Genomic DNA, 15,061 nt, shown 5'->3' with positions numbered 1-15,061 from the left:
GACCCTTAAGATTCATCAGTTAAGTCTTAAAAAAAAAAATCCCCCGAAATACAGAGAATATAATTTCTTCAGTAAGTACCTATGTTACAATATGAATATGAAAGCAAAGTTGTATGTGAGTGTACAGGGCCGTCACTAGTTAACTAACTCCTGTACACCACTATCAAAGATTACATTTTAAATTCAAGCCTCAGTAAAATTACAAATGGCTATGTCATGAGCCTTTGGAGCCCCCAGTTAATAGTTGAAACCACTTATAATAGTTCTGTGAATTCCAAGTGTGGAAATAAATAAAGAACACTCAAACGAGAACAAGCAAAAGATATTTATTCAGAGCTTGTGATAGCAAGGCAGTCAGCTCCCATCACTTGCATTTGGCAGAGACTCAAAGGAGGGCCGGGAAGTGTAAAAGCTTTAGAGTAGAAAAGGGGAACTGCTTCAGGATGCCTTGATTGTTGGCATGGCGAAACGAGAAAGAGTAACCAGAAGCAAGGCATCCTATGTGGTTGGTTAGGGGTGCATATTTGCCTTTCTCTGGTTGGTCCTAAGTTGGAAACAGGGCAAAAACTTAGGAAGCTGGCAGTTATTGATCAAGTCCTGGCCAACAGTCTACTCTTGTAGCTTGTATGTTATCATCATAGTCTCTTTAGTACCTACCAGAATGCTGGGTACACAAGCTCAATAAATAATTGATTTGATTTGTATCTAACACATGGTCTAATGGACTGAGGTTCACAACTTTTTTTTTTAATTGTACACAAGAGACTGCTTTTGAATTTGAATTATTGCATTTTACGGGGTAAATAATATGCTGTAATGGAAGTCATAACCTTGGGAGATTCTGGGATATCTAAGCTCCTAAGGGTTTATTGTGTACAATCAAGTCCTGGACTTTAAAGGGTTTACAGGCAGTTTGGAGGAGCAAAATAGCAAGAGATCTGAATAAAAGTTCCAAACATAAATAGAACAGGCATCCCAGGACAGTGCTTGATTGATGCTCACTCATTGCCATGCCCTTGAGGGTATGGGCCAGAGTTCCGCAGGCATGATCTCTTTAGGTAAATATAAAGAAGGCTTCAGAAAACAGGTGGATCTGAGCTTCATTTTAATGATGGGTAGAATTTTGATGGGGGCAGGGTAGAGGAATGATTATTTTTTCTAAGAGAGTAAAAGAGTACGAGTGTAGGGGAGGAAAAATTCTTTTTTCCTTTCACCCTCCTAGGTTCTCCAGCTGGGGTCCTGTAAAATTAGACTGACAAAAGACAGATTAACAAGGGAACGACAAACAGTTTATTAACACATACAGGGCACATCATTCGGGAGAAATCTCAAGGAAAAGTAACTCAAATGGGGGGTTAGAGCTTGGGCTAATGTAGCATCTTAACAAAACAATAATTTCTAGAGATGTGACAAAGGAAGAGTTTCAGACTTTCAGGTGCAGCAACCTGTGAGAAGGTAAACACCTAGGGGCAGCTAATGGAATAAGGTTGGTTTGTGCAGGTCCATCTTGGCTTTCTGTCTTCTTCGTGGCCGTAAAACTTCCCAAGGAGAGTGGATTTAAGTATTGGCAGTCCTTAATTTTTCAGAAGTTTCCGCTTTTAGTCAGGAAGGCTTCTTTCTGCATCTATTGATCTCATTTGCCTCCAGCTCAAAATAATCCTTATGCCAAAGTGACAGTTTTGGGGGGTGGCACATTCTGGTCTCTGACATGAGCAAGAAAGAAAGGTGTGTCCAGAGGCAACTGGTAAAACACTTGACAGAACACAGCATATATGGAGGGAAGGAATGGGAATTAAGACAGATCAGGTGAATTCTGGGGAGGTTGCAGCATGTTGTGGGAACTAGTTCGGGGAGTTTGGACTTATAATTTGTATGTGAGGAGAACCGAAGAGCTTTTAAATAAGAGAGAAACACTTTTAGTAAGGCAGAAATTATTAAGTGTCCACTTGATGGCTACCAATGTGGTAGTATTGTTCGGGCACTGTGTAAGACGTGGCCCTCAAGGACACCATGTTATGGACGAAACTGATTATCTAATTAGAGCAGGCATTTGCTAAGCTAGAAAGTACTGAATCTAAACGTACTTGGCTAGTATCCTTTTAGCACTATGGACCATGCTGGACGCCAAATCGATGCTCTTTTTGAAAATGGTCTCACTGGAGTGTTACTTCCTTTTATACCTTACTGGTGAAGGCATAATTGGTGAGGAATGAGATAAGAAAATAAGAGCCCCATTTAATTGATGCAGACGAATTTAAAAGTGGCGCCGCCCGTGCCCACCCTGTGCTTTCAACCAGCCCATCAGCCTCCTGCCAGCTGAGTGGCCCACGCCAGCAGGTTACAGCGTGGTAAGGAGGAGCTCACTGACAGCCGCACCCACTTCCCAAAGGGATCCTGACCTCCTCAGCGTCTCACTTGTTCCCCCATCTCCCATCTTGGTCTTGTGCTCTGCTGCTGACACTTGATACCTGATACCGCTCGCCCAGTACAACCTTGGCTCTTTCCTCTCTTATCATTTGCACCAACACCTGCGCTCCCATCTGCTGCGAGGCAGTAAATGATCAACCCAGCCTGAGCCTCACAGTCTCTGGAACACTTCTACAGCCCACGTGGCCCATGAACAGCCCAGGTTGCCTCAACTCCCAAATGAGAACATTTGACAAAAGCACACTGAGGCTATGATACATGTAACAGGTTGTTAGATGTGACTCTCTGTGTTATCTTCTGCTTTGAGCAGAGGCCCCAAAACAGAATAAACAATAAGTAGCAAAGACAGTCATGTTCTAAGGTAAGGGATTAGACTGTAAAGGGAGTGTCCTATCCTAGTTTTACTGTCCGCACACCACTCATATCCAGGCTGTATATGTAGACTAAGAATCCACGAGAAGAGTCTAAAGATGGGAAACTATGCATTTGTTTGAAGAGCATTGTCACATTATCTGAATATTCCCATCAGCATCCCCATAGGGATTTGGGAGGTGTGCTTCTCCCCACCTCAAGACCAGCAAGGGAGGAAGCAGGCACTTCTAGAGAGTATTCAAAGGTCTTAGCACATGTTCTCTTGAGTTTAAGGAACACAAGGACTGGTGCCCGAGTCTGGGGGCAAGAAGATGCAACTAGGGCTTACTGGAGGCTTGCTGCTCTGTCTGCATGATAAGGAAAGAGAATTCTGATGGGAATGGCTTATATTTCCAGGAAGAAAAATGAAGATGAATTTCTCACAGGCTAGAAGTGGACCACATAGGAAGGAGCCATATTGGGTTTCTTAAGAGTGACTCTACCAACCAGGGCTGCCTTGAGGGATGAGATATCTCTAACAGAGAACTACTCAGGGGAAAATTGTAAGTGGTCAAAGAGATGAGACGGGCCCTTGCCAAGGAAACTACAGGAAACATATTTCCCAGCAGAAGCATTCCATGAGAATGAAGATCTGCATTTGGAATACACCATGCCGGTGGTGTTCTAGTAAAGGTTTAACAACCAGATCTCCAGGAAAAGAGTCCAGATTTGTAGCATTTCTGACTTCCACGGTAAGATTCCTTGGCTCCTGCTGCAGCCAACTTCGGGCTACCAACGTGACATCGCTAAACATGGAAAAGATGCACAATAGGACACCACTGTAAAGTGCTTCCACCATGCATATACAGTAGACATAAGTAAACTCAAGACAAGAACATAGAAAACAGTAAAATGTAGTTAAATAGTTAGAAGATAATGAGTATTTGTTACCTTTGATTTTAAAACATTTATTTAATTGTAAGTTTATATATGATTTAATTTTTAATGATGTCTGGATTTAACAACCACACAAAATTCCTGATAATTGAACAATTAGCTCTTGAGGGTTGCTACAGGCAAACTTAGCATATGCCACTGTACCATTCCCAGAAGGCAGAGATGTCATATTACAGCCAAACCAGTCAGGTAAGACCTTTTCTGTCCCTTCCCTGGCATCCTTCCTCTGCCGTATACCCCATCCACAGAGGTATCAGACACAGCCTGGTGAGTGGAAGAAAGGAAGTAAAATAAGATAGGGAATAAAGAATCCAGCCAAGCTTCCCTTCCAACTGCAGGCTTTCAGGCCTAAAATAGCCCTGGGCTGGCAGAAGGGTGAAGCTTAAATTGAATGAGAGTTAGGAGTTATACGATTATTAGACTAAAATGAACTTTTTAACATCTAAATGTATCCAGAAAAGCTAAGCAACATGCCTACTATTTCATCCTGGGGCAGCAAAGAACAAAGAGAAAAATCAACTTTATAGGGGAAAAGGTGAGAAAGCATAATGTCATTTTATGTGTGTATCCTGCAGTCATCCAATAAACAAATATCCTAACTATGCATTGCTGTGTAACCAATTACTCTAAAACTTAACATCTTAAAAATTATTTCACAGTTTCTGTGGCTCAGGGATTTGGGAGTGGTTTAGCTCTGTGGTTCTGACTCAAGGTCTCTTTGTGAAGTTGCAGTCAAGATGTTGGCTGGGCTGCCATCATCTGAAGGCTTGACTGGGGCTGGGGAATCTGCTTCCAAGATGGTGCACTCACATGGCTGTTGTCAGGAGGCCTCGCTTCCCTGCTAGTTGTTGGTCTCAGTTTTTCTTGCTAGCTTCTGGTCTCAATTTTTCCCTAGGTGGGCCTCTCCACAGACTGCTTGGGTGTCCTCATGACATGGCAGATGGCTGGCTTTCCCCAGATCAAGCAGTGTGAGAGGCAGAGCAAGGAAGAAGCCACAATGACACACCATCATCTTCACTATACTCTACTCATTTGAAGCAAGTCACTGAATCTACCCCACACACATGGGGTGGGGCAGAGGGATGAGGCGCCACCTTTTGTAGGGGGAAGTGTCAAATTTGTGGACATATTTTAAAACCACCACAACCAATAAACACATCTAAGTGAATAAATACATATGTATTTGCTGTAGTCAAATTATCTCCAATCAGGATGTAGCCATTTGTGAATTTATTGAAGGTAATTTATTGAACTGACTCTTTTTATCTTTATGTGACAGGAGCGCTAGCTTGAGTCTTAGAGTCATTCAGAATTATCTGGGAACCGTTGGCAAACTGAAAGCTGGTGGTACACGAAGACTGAGGTTTTTCAGGAAAATGACTGATCCTAAGAAAGAAATAATCAGAGAGCAAGCCTGTGGCCCTGAAAAAAAGTCTTGGCCCTCAGAAAGGAGGAGCAATTCTAAGTAAAACACAGTATCAGTCTCATTTCTAGCATCTCAGCCATACTGCGGGACAACAATAATGCTGAGAGGTGGAAGCCCTCTGTGGTGCCCCAGCAAGAGAAGGCTAATATACATGTAGATGCATATTCCTAGCAACACTATTCACAATGGACAATGGAAGCAAACTGTCTTAGTACATTCGGGCGGCTATAACAAAATATCACAGACTGGGCAGCTTATAAACAACAGACATTTATTTCTCAGTTCTGGGGGCTGGGAAGTACAACATCAGGCACCAGCATGGTCACGTTTTAGCAAGAGCCCTTTTCCTGGTTCATAGCTGGCACCTTCTCTCACTGTGTTCTCACATGGTGGAAGGACCAAGGGATCTCGCTGGAGCCCCTTTTATTCGACACTAATCCCATTCATGATGGTTCCACCCTCATGATTTAAAGAACTTCCCAAAGGCCCCACCTACTAATACCATCACATTGGGCTTTAGGATTTTAACATGTGAATTTTGGGTGGACACAAACATTCAGACTATAGCACATCTCAAGTGTCCATCAACAAATGAATGCATAAACAAATTGTGGTATATATATTTATATATATAACAGAACAATACTCAGCTGATTGAAGGAATTAAGTGCTGATTCACGCTACAACATAGATGTACCTTGAAAACATTATGCTAGGTCAAATAAGTCAGACAAAAGGTCACATATTGTATGATTTCATTTACATGAAATATGCAGAATAGGTAAATCCCTAGAGACAGAACAGAAATCGGTGGTTTCAGGGGCTCAGGGAGGAGAGAATTGGGAGCAACTGCTCAATGGGTAGAGGGCTTCCTTTTGGGATGATGAAAATGTTTGGGAACTAGATAGGCGTGGTGACTGCACAACATTGTGCCACGGAGTTGTTCACATTAAAATGGTTCATTTTATGTTATGTGAATTTTGCCTTAATTTAAAAAAATTGATTAAAAGAGAGAGAGAAGGCTTGTATGTGAGCACAGGTATGAAGCATCTAGAGACTCCAGAAATCTTTGGAGGGGGGATAGGAGATCTTTCAGGGCATGAGACCCAACATTACGTGTGTGCATGGGTGGGAGTACAAGCCAGTGAAACTAGAAGTAGAGCTGCTACTATGAAGTTGGATCCACTTGAAAGCCTGGGCAAATTCAAGTTTATAACAGTAGGTGCCAAGAATAACGTGCTTAACATGAGTTGTCCAAGCTTAGTAGTTCATGTCATGGAAGCTCAATTTGTCCAGTCCCTATTTGACTTTTGAGAGCCCTTTGTCAGGCAGAGGCAGGATTATATGTTTTGGAGCCAGGAAAGAGCCCCTCTCTGCTTTGGTGAAATTAACTCATTCATGAAAAGATTCAGCCTACTGATGTTTGGAACCCTAAGAAAAAAAGGAGATTTTTATGCGTGGTGACCTAAAATAACTGAGCCTTTTCCTTAATAGCTAGCAACTCTCTGTTAGCCTACTCACCACTTTAATTTGCCTGGTTTATTCCCAAGAGTGCTCAGTGGCTACAAGAACAACCATCTCACCTCTTTACCTTATTCCAAACCAAGCCAGAGAGTGCTTCCTGGGAAGTGATTCTATGGAAGGGGCCTTGCTTCTGTGGCCAGAGTTAGGATTTCCCTGAGAAACCCTAAGATGACTCTGGGACCTTTGCCTCAGGCAAGACTTCAAGGGCCTTGTTTTTCTTCTGGAGCTCACAAAAGACATGTTAATAAGCAAAGTTTATTCATAATGTAATAATTTTAAAATATTTAAAAGTGCCTTTTTATGCACAGGACGTCCTTTAGAAAGTGTGCAGTACAGGTTTGTACAAATCTATGTATATATATTATTTACTATACTAAATATTTTACACCATAGGTTCGTAACACTATAATTCTTAGTAATTCTGAGGAACAAAATATTCTAGAATTATAACTCAAATCATATTATAAGTCCGAAAAGGTATTGTTTCATATCATAGGCCCTCAAGTGGCAATTGATCAAAAATTATTTATTGATGCTCTCGTATAGGACCATTGCTAGACAATGTGGGGAATATATTCATTGACTCCACAGATATTTCTTAAGTGCCTGCTATGCCCCATCCTCTATTCAGGACACTGGCCTGTCTTAGAATGACCTTAACTTCAAGGCACTGGAGATATAGCAATAAACAAAATAAATAAAGCCCTTATACTTTGGAGCTTATTTTCTAGAGGTGGGAGGTAGACAATAAATAAGCAAACAAAAACAAAAATAAGTAAATACAGATTGTGATAAGTGCTCTGAAGGAAATAAAGATGGAAATGTGATAGTAATTAGGAGAGACCAGTTTCCAATGGATCTCTTAAGGAAGGCCTCTCTAAGGAGGTGACTTTTGTTCGGAACACTGAGATTGAACCAGTAATGTGAATAGCCGTGGGGAGAGCAACCCAATGGAGGAAACAATAGGTGGTTTAAGAAGGAAGACCAGGTGTGGCTGAGGCCTTGGTGTGCAAGAAGAGGTATAAGATGGGAGTCAGGAGGTAAGCACCAGCCAACACACAGAGTCCTGAGGCTCGTGGGAAAAGTCTGAATTTCCTTCTTAGTGCAATGGGAAGCCACTGATCAGTTTTAAGCAAGGGAGTGACAAAATTCTGGGTGATATATTTTAAAAAATTACTCTGGCTGCCATATGAAGAATGAATAGGAGGGTGGATACAGAGAAAAGGGAGAAATTAAAAGGTTATTTTTGGAAGTCCTGAGGGAGATGACAGTGTCTTGGATTTGATAAGGAGTCAGGAAAATGTAGAGACATGGGCAGATTTGAGATAGGTTTTGGTAATAGAACTTCCTGATCAATTGGATGTGTTATTGACATGAAGAGCACTAAATATCCTCTTGACAGTGGAGACTGTGTCTTTAGTGCCTAAAAGATTACCTTGAACATTCCTATATTTGTTGAATCAATAAAACTTGCTGAGCGTGTAGAAATGTAGGAACCAAACAAGAAATACAGAACAGTGTTATCAAATCCTACTTTGTGTGTTATCTTTAAGAGCCACTAGTGAACATCAAAGATAAAACTAGTGGTCAACTATTGCAGGTTGGGGGCAGGTGAGACAGAATAGGATTAATAAGTGACAAAGTAGAGCGGAGAATTGTCTCAGCTGGGAAATGGGGTGAGTCAAGAACCAACAAATGACAGGGTATAGCAACCAAAAAACTGCCTTGCAGGAGGTAGGGAGTGTACATCCTGTTGAAAATATCCTTAATTTGTCTTTTAAAAGATACATTTAAAACTCTAGGTTGAAATCTTTTGAAGCAGTGAGCTATTTGCATATATGGATATTATTAGGCTAGATTTTAAAAGCTAAACCTTGTGAAATTTAAAATACCCAACTTCCCTGGTGGTCCAGTGGCTAAGACTCCACTCTCCCAATGCAGGAGGGAACTAGATCCCACATGCCGCAACTAAGAGGTCACGTGCCGTAACTAAAGACCCCGCATGCTGCAACTAAAGATTCTGCATACTGCAACTAAGACCCGGTGCAGCCAAACAAACAAACAAACAAATAAATAAATAAAATATTAATAGATAAATAAAATAAAATCCCCAGAGTCTTGCTTCACCTACCCAGGTCCTCGGTATTGTGCTTTCCAGGGTTTTGAACTGCAGTTCATTTAAGAATTAAGATATAAAATAGGTAATTTCTTTCTTTTTTTAAAAATTCTTTTGGCCACACCATGCAGCATGTGGGATCTCAGTTCCCTGACCAGGGATCGAACCTGTGCCCCCTGCAATGGAAGCATGGAATCTTAACCTCTGGACCGCAAGGGAAATCCCAAAATAGGTAATTTCAAAATCAGAAATTTGTGGGTGGTGAGAAGACCAGGCAGCCAAAACTCTCAGAAAATCCTCGTCTTAGAATGACCTTAACTTCGGCTTCTCCTCCTGCGAGGAGTTCGCCTATTAATGTCTCCTTGGAGCAGCTGTTATCACTGAAACAGTTAAGCCTTTCGAGGTCATTAAGTATGAGAAGGACACACGAACAAGGAAAGTCTGAACTATGTGGTCAGAGTCCGCTAAACTTAGCATTAACATCTTAGCAAAGGTTAATTTTTATTTTTTTAGAGCAGTTTTAGGTTCACAACAAAATTACGTGGAAAGTACAGAGCATTTCCCTGTATCCCTCCCACCCAACTTCCCCCTCCACCAACGCCCCTAACCAGATTAAGACAGTATGTTAAATGTGGTGATTTTACATGTACACGGTTTTTCATGACTCTCTTGTCTGACAAAGATAAACAAGTTAAAAGACTGTTTTGCACAATGTACATTTGTGGCAGCTAAGATAAGTTTCTGATAGTTCAGCATGATTACCTTTCAACTTTCCTCGAGGACCAAGTCGATCACTGCCCCACGGGCACCAGAAGCAGCTCCTGTGCTATTTCACGCAGACTTTCCTGTGGCTGGTGGGATGTGTCAGCTGCCTTCATCCCACCACCTTCCCTGCCAGACTTAAACTGTCAATAATCTATTTTCCTCAAGTAAATGAAAAGAATAAATCTTCTGAAACTAATCGCATATCACGCTGGATTTATCTGTCTGTGTCTTGTCATTGGTCAACTAGGGCTTTGAACTTTAACTGAAATGTAGTTTCATCATAAAGATTACATGGGGCTTCCCTGGTGGCGCAGTGGTTGAGAATCTGCCTGCCAATGCAGGGCACATGGGTTCGAGCCCTGGTCTGGGAAGATCCCACATGTCGCGGAGCAACTGGGCCCGTGAGCCACAACTACTGAGCCTGCGCGTCTGGAGCCTGTGCTCCGCAACAAGAGAGGCCGCGACAGTGAGAGGCCCGCGCACCGCGATGAAGAGTGGCCCCCGCTCGCCGCAACTAGAGAAAGCCCTCGCACAGAAACGAAGACCCAACACAGCCAAAAAATAATAATAATAATAATAAATTAATTAATTAATTAAAAAATTAAAAAAAAAAAAGATTACATGGAGTCAACCCAACCCTTTCTCATACAGCTGCTGGGAAAAACTGTAGTGGAGACAACTCAGTACAAACATGTAATAGTAGGGATAATTAAACAAATTAGCAGAAATCTAGTGCTTTGATTCATTAGCTTGCTCTTTATCACAGACTTATTGTACTTTGGGCCAGATGTGGTGCTTGCCACACAATAGTAGATAAATCCACAGTGGCCCCTATTCTTGAGGAGCTCTGTCTAATGTGGTTGTTCTCAATGGGCTGATTTTATCCCCCTGCAAAGAACATGTGGCAACATCTGGAGACATTTTTTGGTTGTTACAATAGGAAAGGCGCTACTGATCTCTAGCAGGTAGAGGCAAGGGAGGCTGCTAAACACCTTTAATACACAGGACAGCTCCATGACAAAGAGTGTCAATAGTGCCCCAAAGAGCCACAGCCCACAAAGTCAATAGTGCTGAGGTTGAGATACTTTGGTTTTATGAATGGAAACATGTTACAGATTTACTGAACAGTTTGTTTGGGGTTGATATAGACATCTCAAACCTGCAAAGAGAAATAGGTCCAGCCAACATCAGAAGAAGGCACAAGGATGCACAGATGGTTTTGCTCACTGTGATGTTTTCAGATTCTAGTGCAATGATTCTCAATCTAAGGGCCAATGTAGAATTCCACGTAGAGTCTTAAAAACTTTTGGTCACCAGTTGGTACTTCTACTAGGTATCCAGTAGAGAAATGTGGAGCCCAACACAGAGTTGGGGCTAGCCCAGACCCAGAAGTGCTCTTCTTTTCCCTTTCTTTTTCTTTCTTTTTCTTTCCTTCCTAACTTCCTTCCTTCCTAACTTCCTTCCTCCCTCCCTCCCTCCTTTTCTTTCTTTCTTTCTTTCTTTATTCTTTCTCTTTCTGTCCTTTCTTTCTTTTCTTTCTTTCCTTCCTTCTTTTTCTTTTCTTTCTTTCTTTCTTTCTTTTTCCTTCCTTTTCTCCTTCTCTGCCTTCTTTCCTTCCTTCCTTTCTTTCTTCTCTAAATTCCTTGAGCATTTAGATAACTCTATTTCATACTTTACTATGTATAGCTTTGAAGCTATAGTCTGATCATTTTATGAATGGAAATATTGTCTTCCCAAGAGATGACACAACATGAAATTTCATCTCTACTTCTTTTTGTCCTCCCTTGGCCTAATGTAATGCTAACCATTTAACAGGTGCTAAATAATTGGTTCTTAGTGACTTAAACAAAGGAAGGAAAGACTCGTAAAAGCTTCAAATGTAGAGATAGGAAGAGAGAGGGGTATCAAATGTGTCATAAGAGGACAACTAAGCACAATGCAGTGGATCAGATGGGAAAAACGCTGTAAAGACTATTACGGGGACAACTGGTGCAATTTGAATATGGACTGTACATTAGACGGTATTATGGTATCAAAGTTAAATTTACCAAATTTGGTCATTGTTCTGTGTTTGTGTAAGAGAATGTCCTTGCTCAGAAGAGATACATCAGGAAAGGGTAAAGGGTTAAGATATCTGCAACTTAAATGGTTTAACAACACAAATAATAGTGATACTAATATATGTGTATGTGCACTTATATGTATATACAGATATAAACAGATGGTGACAAAGCAAATATGGTAGAGTGCTAAAACTAGACACTGGAGGAAGAGTGTGTCCACTGTATTCTTTTTAGCAATTTTTCTATAAATTTTTCAAAATAAAGAATTTACAATTTATATATATATATAAAATACTGTGATGAATATTAACTTAGGCTTGGCAGTTGCTTGAATGCATACATCAAAGAAGAGTGAAAGATACTTTCTTGGAAGTTACACCTTTGCCATCTGCTATAAGAGTGAAAGATACTTTCCTGGAAGTTACACCTTTGCCATCTGGCTACAGTGGAAACAGCAAGGTTCAATTGTGAGATGGAATTAAGTCAGTTAAAAGGAAGTGTCATGCTTTTCTGATTAGGCAACATATGCCAAAGCTACAGTTGGATGAAAGCCTGTAAAACTTGGATGGAGAGATTCTCTAGCTCCCTATTCCAGCTGAAGGGACAATGTCCAAATGCTTATTCCTACACGGTCAAGAAAAAATTTATTTTTCCATTCCCCTTGAACCTCTAACATGGTAGATCAATGGAAGAACATGGTCAAGGTAAATGTCAAAGGCCTAATTCTCTTTTTTTCCATCCCTCACTTCAAGCACTGGAAATATTCTGACTCCAGTCCAGTGCTAATTCTTTTAGACTACTAGTTTAATTTTTTTCTGCCATGGCACTCCTAAATACCCTGTGTTTCTCCAAAGGTTTCTACACCCCCAACACCTGAAACTCTAGAAACTCCATCATGATCTAGAGTGATTCCAGACTATTATATACTCTTATCATCTGCTAACAGTGAAGAAGTAAACAACTTATCATCCCCATTGCCCCAAGTTTGGAACATCCTTGATTGTTTGGTTTATTGGATCATTCAACAAATATTTAATGAGTAGTACCAAACCTCCCCCTCTCCCAGCCTCTCACCATCTCAGGAAATGGACCTACCATTGCCCCTGGGGTCTGGAGCAGTGTTAACCTTGTTCACCTCTTTTTTATATCCGCAAGGAGATCCGTAAGTTCTGCCAGCTCCACATTCAAAATACATCTTGAGTCCAGCCACTTCTCACACCCTCATCCTAACCACCATCACCTCTCACCTTGACAACCAAAATTGCCATCTTATGGAGCTGCTTCCACTCTTATCCCAGACAGACTATTCTTCAAAAAGCCTTTTGAATGAACTTCTCAAAATATAAAACAAATCATATCGCTTCCATTTTCAAAACCATCCCACAGTTCCCATCACACTGAATAATTCAAAGTTCTTATTGGGGCCTACAAGGCCCTAAATACTCTGGCCCCTTCCTATCTCTCCTACCACTTACCACCTAGCTCACAAGATTCCAGCCACACCACCTTTTTGCTGTTCTTCCATCATCCCTAGCCCTTCCTGCCTTCAGGCCTTTGTGTTTGACATTTCTTTACCCTGGAACACTATTCCTGAAGTGTTCCAAGTCATCTCCTCAGAGATTTTCCCCAATCCACCCAATCTAAAATTATTCCCCCACGCCACCCCACCATCACTTTTCATTCTTCTACCTTATTATTTACTTTTTTTCATAGTACTTACCATGAACTGAAAATACAGTATATATTTATGCATTTGTTTGTTTTCCATCAGAATATCAGCTCCATGAGTGCAGGAATTTTTTTGTGTCTTGTTCACCACTGCATCCCCAGCCTCTAGATAAGGGTCTAAAGCACAGAAGGAGCTAAATCAATATTTATTGATGGAATGAATGCATAACTAATGCTCTCTGACAAATTTTCTAAATGAAGCTCCCTGCTCCAGAGTAGCTAGCCTACAGTTAATGTTGTTGGAACCACTGTCCTCAGAATTTTTGCTGTTAACTGTTCCCTTGTCCTCCTGGGAGCTCTTTTTTTTTTTTTTTTTAATTTTATTGGAGTATAGTTGATTTACAATCCTTGGAGCTCTTAAAAGCCACGAATATGAGAAGGTAGAAAAAGAAAGTAACAGTTTGGAAAAGATCCATTCACTTTTCAGGTTTGGCATTACACACTGGTAGTAGAGTAGGTGCCCACCTACTGATAGGAAAGGCCACTGTGACAAAAAATACCTTCTCTACTAGACTATTACATACCCTGAAATTCTACTCTTAAGGATTAAGTTATCAAGTCATCAACATCAAGGTGTTGATTCTTCTTCTATTATTCAGACCATTAACAAATTCTTAATAAAAAATGTTCTTTTCTATCCTCTGTGCCTAGCACATGACTTGCACGTGTATATATTCAGTAAATATCTGTCGAATAAATGAACAGACTCTCCTTGAGTTTACTGCCTCATTTTCCTTGCCATGCACTTGTCTCTATTCTGCATGTCTTTCCTTTACCACTTCAAACTCTGATAGTTCCTTTCTGACTTTAATTATACACCTGGATTTTTTTCCAGAAATAAATATGCTAGCTACTGGTTAACAGCGAAGACCTTGGCATCTGAGATGAAGGGCACAGATGCTTTTCTGAAACCTAATCTCTTCAGCCTACCACTCAAACTTGCCAAGGGACTTATTCTGGCCAACGTGTTCCAAAGGTACCTGCCTGCCTTCCCACCCTGAGCCCCCCATTGTGAGGTGGCTAGCCTCCCCACTGTCCTCTGTGTCATTTTTACTCTCACCTTCATAACTGCTTACATGTTCCTCCACTCTCTGCTTTCTTCAGCCCATGGAAGTAATGTTCATTCTTCAGGGTTTGGATCAAAGAACATCTCAGACCATGCTAAGCTAATTAGTCTCACTTTCCTCTGAAATCCTATAGCAATAAGTATTAGTACCACTTGTTTGAACACATAATTACATATTATCCTGGATCACAATCTAATTCTTCCTGCATTTATCTTGTTTCTCCAGTTTGATTGTATAATCAGGGAATATATTTTATTTTTCTCCTGTATGTCTTCTAAATTTCACACAGAGCCCAGCTGGTTGCTTTTACACAATGCTAGAGCTCAATTAGTACTTGCTGAATTGCATAGCGTATGAATTAAATACATTTACCACAGGAGAAATGTAACTGCTCTCTAAATGGTTTGGATAAAGTCAAAGATGAATTCCAGGTCTTAGCATTAATAACAAGATGTCCCATCCTAGATCCCTGTTTCAAGACTGAAGGGCAGATGAAGGTACATAAGACATGATGGTGCTCTGCCTCCCTCATTCTCCTGAAGTCAGCCCTCAACAAATATTGCTTGGCTTCCTTTGCTGAAATACAGGGAAAAAAAATCTCACCACCATATTAAATAATTTGAATCTTTAAAGCATG

The sequence above is a fragment of the Balaenoptera musculus genome, chromosome 7 (assembly GCF_009873245.2).
Source record: "Balaenoptera musculus isolate JJ_BM4_2016_0621 chromosome 7, mBalMus1.pri.v3, whole genome shotgun sequence".
In the NCBI taxonomy this organism is placed as follows: Eukaryota; Metazoa; Chordata; class Mammalia; order Artiodactyla; family Balaenopteridae; genus Balaenoptera; species Balaenoptera musculus.
The sequence above is the reverse complement of the archived record's forward strand: the minus strand, read 5'-3'. Positions refer to the sequence as shown.